We start from the raw sequence: 7,736 nt of genomic DNA, 5'->3' as shown, positions 1-7,736 counted from the left end.
ATTAAGACCTCTTTGGGGCCGTAAGGAAGTTTCAGAAGCAGCAATAACAAATACATAGAAGGTAGAACAGATCTATGCTTTAACAGACATGTATAATTTGAAATGTGATGAATTTCCCAAGGGAGAGGTGCATTTTGAACATCTAGTATGCTCGTGTCAAAAAGCACAGGACTTATCTTAGAAACGTTTGTCGGACTTATTCTTCCAAAGAAGGAAAAAGCAAAGCTTTCCTTTTTCTTTTTTAATTTAAATTTATTTATTTTTTATTTATTTGTTTTTGGCTGCATTGGGCCTTTGTTGCTGTGCGCGGGCTTTCTCTAGTTGTGCGAGCGGGGGCTACTCTTCGTTGCGGTGCATGGGCTTCTCATTGCCGTGGCTTCTCTTGTTGCAGAGCACGGGCTCTAGATGCGCGGGCTTCAGGACTTGTGGTGGGCACGCTCAGTAGTTGTGACTCGTGGGCTCAAGAGCAGAGACTCAGTAGTTGTGGCACACAGGCTTAGTTGCTCCATGGAATGTGGGATCTTCCTGGACCAGGGATCGAACCCATGTCCCCTGCACTGGCAGGTGGATTCTTAACCACTGCGCCAACAGGGAAGTCCCTAAAGCTTTCCTTTTTTAAGTAGCGTTTGGGTTTTTGTATACCCACAAAATAAAGGCACATGAAGCTGAATGTGATAATATGGGAAAGGATGATATAGGAAGTTCAGATATATATTAGCTTTAGGTGTATATGAGTAGCATATGATTCTATTATCATAATCCTTTTTTTATTTTAGATCAAGGTCTTTTCCTCAGTCCCAAGATGCCCCCACCCCTCTGAAGTCATTCTTGGTTCTTTCAGCTTGTCATGAAAGCTACAACTGAACAACCCTACGACTTTTTTGAATCTTCCCTAAGGGAGCTGGCTCTCTTGTTTCGGAATTATTTGTGTGCAGGGTTTGTAATCTCTAGGAGCTTGGAAAGGCTGATCCTGATGTGATTCATCTGTCTCCAACCCCGCATAGAATCGATGCATATGTCATTCAATAAATTTAAAATAGCTTTTGGAGTTATTTCTTGTTTGACTTGAAGTTGGGTGTTTTCCAATATTCATAGCTACCATCACCAAGGTCTAGGAGTAGACTGCAAGTAGCAGTAGGTTCTCAGGCTAAATAAGTAACACATAAGCGGCTACATAGCACACACTATGTGCCAGATAAGGACTGTTCCAACAGTGGCACTAAAATAATCTAAGGATTGCACTTTAGATAGTCTACCTCATTTAACTCTCACCTTCCCTCCGAGGTAGAGACTCATCACCCCATTTTATAGATAAAGAAACTGAGGCCTGGTGATCACAAGTAAGTAGTAGCTGTGGGAGCTGAACTCAGGCCACCTAGTTCCAAGGTCCTACTCTGCATCACCATATTTGGTGGCCTCACAGAAGCCTTTTCACCCCTGAAATGGAGCTAGTAGGCTCCCATCTAGTATCGCAGCCCCTCCCCAGTCTCTATACCCAGTCCCTATCTTAGCTGGAGGGATGTAGAGCTTTTTAGCTTTTTTTTTTTTTTTTAATGTTTAAATACTCTTGACTCTCTTACTAGTTTTGTCTTTACTGGGTGCCTCCACTCTAGAGAGCTGGGCTGCTTTCTTTTCCTGAGACCCCTCAGATCCTAAAATAGCTCTGAAAGGTGGCAGAAGGTGCCACTTTGGCATAAGGATTATTCTGAACTAAAGGCACTTGAAAAACGGCAGATGCAAGAAGGGCATTCTAATCTCCCTTTTTCTTCACGAAAACAGGAGATCAAAGCTTCCATGTGAAAGATGCCCTCCCTATACCAGAAGGAAATTAACATCATCGTCACCGAGGACCAGAAGTTGACAGAGAATTCTATACACGAAGACCTTGCCAAAATAATTCTTAACTTCTTTTAGCCTCCCCACATAGTCTACCTACTTTTTCACACTGCCTCTCTCTGTTCAACCCAATATAAAGGCCCATAGTTCTTGCCATTTCTTTGGGAGTGGGGCTTCATTTCCTTACGAGGGCTCCTGTGTCAGGTAAAACGTATGCAAATTTACATGCTTTTCTCCTGTCCATCTGTCCAATGTCAGTTTAATTCTTGGACCCAGCCGAGAAGAAGCCTCAAAGGGTAAAGGTAAAAAGTTACCTCCCCTGTACTTCATCTGTCTCTTGTCCCCAGGCCTGAATCATGTCTTAGAAACTCAGGCTGGCATCCACCTTCCTTTCCTAGTCGTCTTCTCCTTCGATCCTAGACCATTCCCCTAAAATCCTGCCTCAGTCTGAGTCCAGTGACTGATACTTGCTAGTCACTGACTGGCCTAGATATCTGAGTACGGCTGGTCCCTGAACTTCCTGCACCCCAATGCCAGACCACTAGATGAGTCATTTGCCATTTAGTTAGATTCCACGTTCCACTTCCTAGACTGGAAGTTGCTGGGTGCCCACCCACGCCTTCCTTCCTTTCTGGGAGAATCTGACATTTTTTAGGCGTTCACCCCTCTCCCAATTGGCTCGTGTGCCTCTGGGGACTCGCAGCTCCAGGGGTGGATCCCTTTGCACTAGAAATAATCCTAACCTCCCTGGTCCAGGATTGGTTCAGGATGAGCCTGTGACCTAGTTCAGGCCAGTGGGATGTGAGGAGTGGTCTCCTGGGGTTGCTGGATCCCATATCCTCAGTCCTGATGCTTTCGGAAGAGGCTGCAGCCATCCCACCACCATAGGAAGCTGGAGCCGTCACACAGATGGAGGAAGGGTCGTTCCTCACAGATGCAGGAAGTGGGGCTGGAGCCTGTGGGCTAAGCTGACCCCAAAACCTGTCTAGACTTCTAGTTATACAAGCCAGTACACTCCCTTTTGTTTAAGCCAGTTTTAATCTTCTTCTTGTGAATTTAGAAGTAAGGTGACCAAGCTGGTACCGATACGGTGAGATGCATGCCTTCAAACCACTAGAGACTTTTTTTTAAAAAACAGTGATTATGTGTCTTTCAGGTCAGCAGCACTAGCATCACCTGGGACCTTGTTAGTTATGCGAATTCTTGGGCTCGGCCCAGACCTGCTGCATCTGACGCTCTGGGGGTGGGCCCAGCAGTCTGTGGTTTAACCTGATGTTTAACCTGATGTACTCAGGTTTGAGAGCCACTGCTTTCTGGTTTCTTTGGTGGCCTTTCACACTAACATATTTAACTCACGTATTATCAGCACCCCTGCGTCCCTTGTTCTTAGTAATGTGCATCTATATTGCTTAATTTTTTGTATCTATCTTTCTAAAATATAGAGTTACCAAGCTGCTCATTTCAGAGGACAGCCTGGAGTGGGATTTCTGCTAATGTCCTGCTGGGCAAAGAATGTATTCAGCGTGTCAACTCTCTCCTCTTTCCCCCTCAAAACTCTACTCCTTCACAATTAAAAAAAAGCTGTAGTGTTTCTCTAGCTTGGTTGTGGACAGTATTCTTCAAGGCTATTGCTGCCTCCTAACTTTCAATCTATTCCAAACCTGTCCCATATAGAGGCTTGTTTTCTAAGTTTCCCGTGTCCTCTCCTAATCTCTTGGACTCATGGAGGAAGCATACAGGGTATTGATGTCTCCTGGCTGGCTACTGGGAGAGCCCTTTGTGAGCAGACGGATGCTGCCTAGTTTCCCATAAGTGTTTCTCTGTGTGCCCTGTGGACCACCTGCCCCATAATCCCTGGGACCCTAGTTAAAGACACAGATTACCTGGGATCTACCCCCAGAACCACCAAATCAATCTCTGGAGGTGAGGTTCTAGGAGCATAAAGTTTCAACAAGCATTCTAGAGATTCTTAAATACCCTTGAGTTTAAGAACTGGGGCAAAGGTCATTTACATATTGACCCTAGGATGACTAACCGAGTGTTTTCCCAGGGCTTGGTACTTTCAGTGCTAAAACTGAAAGTCCCTGGCATCCAGGACAGTTGGTCACCCTAAGATAGCAAGTTCTCAAGGCGAACCATTTTGAGACTGTCAGAGCTAAGGGGATAGTGTCGTTAGTCTGACTTTATCCCTTGCTTTGCTTTCCCCAGTCTTTCTAGCCCATAGAAGAGGGGTGTATTCCAGAAACTGAGAGTGACTGAAAGCACTCGAGGGGTGTGGGTGGGGCCAAGAGTGGCAGGTGGGGGGACGGGGAGGGGAGAGAATTAGGGGAAACTTGACATTGAAGAAGTAAGCAGGGGTGAGGCCACCAGCTGCTCAAATAACATACTAAAGGAATTTGGATTTTATCTTGAAAGTGATAAGGAGACACAGAGTTTTAAGCAGGTTAGAGACATGATCAGATGTATAGAGGTCTCCTTCTGAGTCCTGGCATTTCATTTATCTTCAGTGACTGTTCTTATGCAGCAAAACCCCCAGGCTTTCTTAGATGTCTTGGTAACCAAAACCCTTGAATGTGTATTTCAGGGCTTACACTCTGTACCCTCCCCCTCCAGCTTTGTTTGACTGTCATTTGCTCCTAGCGCTAGAGGCATATATGTTGATCAGAGGCATTCTGATTTGCTCAGAGGCTATAGACAAAGAAGTGGGCAGGCAGGCAGTAGTACCATCTGCCTTGAAGAGCAGGGGAATGAGCAAAGCATGAACATTCTCTGGCCCTTCTCAGATCACTGTTACTTTGGCAGAACTCAACAGATTGGAGAATGTAAATATCCTAAAGGCACCGGCCTTCAATGGTACTTCTGTTTCTCCAGCTCTGAGAACAGTGCCTGGCACAAGTGCTCAAAAGTGAAAGAATGGATGGATGGACGAACACCGGGCCATGGAGAATGGGAGGAGGAGAATAAGTGGGGCCATTGTCCTGTTCTGGGTGGTGGCAAGGGGGAGCCAGAGTGCAGATGGAGAGTTCACCTTTGGGGAGGATGGCCCCTCTCCCGGCCCCGTGAGCAGCATGCGGACAGAGGTGTGGCTGCGTCTCTCCAAGTGCAGGCTTGGGAGTGCCTGGATGCTTGTTGAGAAGGTGTGTTCCTGGACTTTCCTGAAGACACCCCCGATCCCCGTCACTGTGGCTGCGATCTCGCACAGGCATTTTTAAATGAGCTCTGCAGGTGATTTGGAGGCTTGCCACTTTGAGGACCACTGACACAAAGAGGCAAGAAGAGGTTTAGCAATCGGAAGGGCTCACACCAAAGGCCTTCCTGCAACAACCCCTCCCAGATTCCCCTGTCTGAGACAATTCTCCCTGGTCCCGCTCCCTGGCCCTTGTGCATGTTTCCATCCAGTCCCCTCCTGCAGGTGCGCCTGTATTAGCAGCCTTGAATGTGTGTCCTTCTCCTTCAGGGCACCTGGAGCTTGGCAGGGCCCCCAATGATGGCTTCTTCCTTTTTGTAACCCTCACTGCATCTAAAATCTGCTTTAAATCAAAGCAAATATTCCTCATTCTGAATTTAGACAACAGTGGCTCCCCTCCCATTATCACAAGAAATCCGAAAACAAAATTACGTAATCATTTCGCATTCATGAATTCCGTAATCACAAAACACAGCCAATAAAAATATGATTAAATGTTTAACCTTACAATTTTTGCTTATCAAATTGACTAAGATAAAAAAATACAATGTTGAAGAGGGTGTGGTTAAATTGGAACTGTTAGAAGGAATGTAAATTGGCACAAATTATCTCGAATGCATTTTGACAATGTATGTCAAGAGCTTTACAAAGATTTATATACTTTGACTCAGTAATTACACTTCTTGAAATTTTTCATAAGGAAACAATCAAGGTCCTCACTATTGGTAAACAGTCTAAATTTAGCAAAAGGGGGAGTGGTTAAGTGAATTATTGAATAGAGACATGCTTCCTATTATATAGACACTGTATATGGATTTAGAAAAAGGCTAATGTCATAATATATGAAAAGGATATGATAGAAAGTATATACAGTTTCTATTTTTCAAAAAGAAGCATGCACCTCTGAATGGTGGAATAGTCTACAGATACTTAGGCGCCTGATACTATATGGGCTATGCTCTTTCTACATTTCCCAAATTTTCTACAATTAACTTGTACTGTATTGCTTTTTTAATAAAACAGCTAATAAATGAAATATACAATGTAAATGCTATACAGCAATGGACTGTTATTAATAGTGCCACCCTTCCATCCTCCTGCAGAATTTTTCCTGCACGCTGATTCTAATATCTTCACCTCTCATATTACTTTCCAGCTCAGAATTCCTCAACGGATCCCATACCGAAAGGATAAAGTGTTCACTCCTTAGCAGGGCACACCAAGCCCTTTATGACCTAGTCTTGACACACTTGTCTGGTCTCGTTCCTAGCTGCTCCTTCCACTATCCCTCCTATCCTTCAGGGATGCCCATTATTTGGAATTTCTTGGTTATGCCATGCTGTCTATGTCTGCCTGATTTTGCCTGGGCTGATTCCTCTGCCTAGAATTCCCCCTCCTCCTTCCTTACTTCATAAATTCCCCATTCAGCTTTCTAGCCATTTTCCTAAAACCTTTCCCTCAAAACTTTAGAAAGATTTAGGCATTGCTCTGTGCATTCAATGTACCCTTAACAACTTTGTTGTTATCGTATGGTAATAAACTGCTCATTTCCATATCTGTCTTTTAGGTTGAAGGCTAGAATTAACTTTATGATGGGCACATGGTAAACAACGAATACAATACATGCTGAATGAAAGAATGAGCACACAAATCACAAAGCCCTTCACAAACATCGTGCAGGCTGTCCCTTGTAAAAGGGTACCCTGTGACGGCCAGCGTGGCTGACATCCAGCCAGCCCTCCTCTTGCGAAGCCAGTGTGCTCAGAGGCTGGGAAAACGCTTGGCACTAGTTCACTAATTGAGAAAGTGACTGGTGTCAGGGGAAGTGCCTGATGTGCCAGAGACTCATTCCACAGACCCATTGCACAAACATTTATTGTGTCCAGCAAAAGTGCGAAAATCAGTGGATTCAGTCTCCAAATGCACCCCTGGGCATGAGCAAGAGTATCAACCAAGAGGGGGGGAAAATATTAGAACCCCTGATTACATTTGCCTTTATTTTGTCCTTTTTAATTCTTAATTTTGAGGATGTTCTGTGATATTTGTAATATGTTCATATACACACACACAATGTACACGGAACAAACGCTCTATTTTTTTTTTTTTTTGAACTGATGGGATATGTGATCAAAATAACTTGGGATTGCTAGCCTAGAGCGCTGGGGTTTTAGTGATGAATAACACATGTCCTCTAATGCTCATGCCGTTCACTACAAAGTAGCGGGAGGCAGATACAAACAAACAACCACGATATAACACAGCAAGATGAACTTTGCCTGCCGGAATCCAAGGAGATTTCACAAAAGAGATGACACTTGAACAGGGTTATTTGGCTGCTAAATGGGAACATTTAAGTCTAAATTTTACATAATTCTATTTAACTCGGTGCACTTTGCACTTACTGAGGAAGGAGCATAAAGTGAATGGAGCGCAAAATGGCTAAAAAGGGATGAGCTAGAGCTGCTCCAAAACCGTGGCTTCATCACCTAAAGGGATGGAGATATGTGTGTGTTTGCTTACGGTGCCAAGTAGACGTGATTTGATACAGAAATTCTAGATTTACAGTCACTTCATCATTCTTGATCAAGTTCTACCCCAACCTTTTATCTCCTCAAAAAAACCCCAGGTCCCAAGGGCTCTAGAGAAAATCCTAAGTTAATATCTGCCAATTCGTATTTGTATTTTCCCTATCTAATTTGGTTTATTTATTTTA

Source organism: Tursiops truncatus, chromosome 1 (genome assembly GCF_011762595.2).
Source record: "Tursiops truncatus isolate mTurTru1 chromosome 1, mTurTru1.mat.Y, whole genome shotgun sequence".
NCBI lineage: Eukaryota > Metazoa > Chordata > Mammalia > Artiodactyla > Delphinidae > Tursiops > Tursiops truncatus.
The sequence above is the reverse complement of the archived record's forward strand: the minus strand, read 5'-3'. Positions refer to the sequence as shown.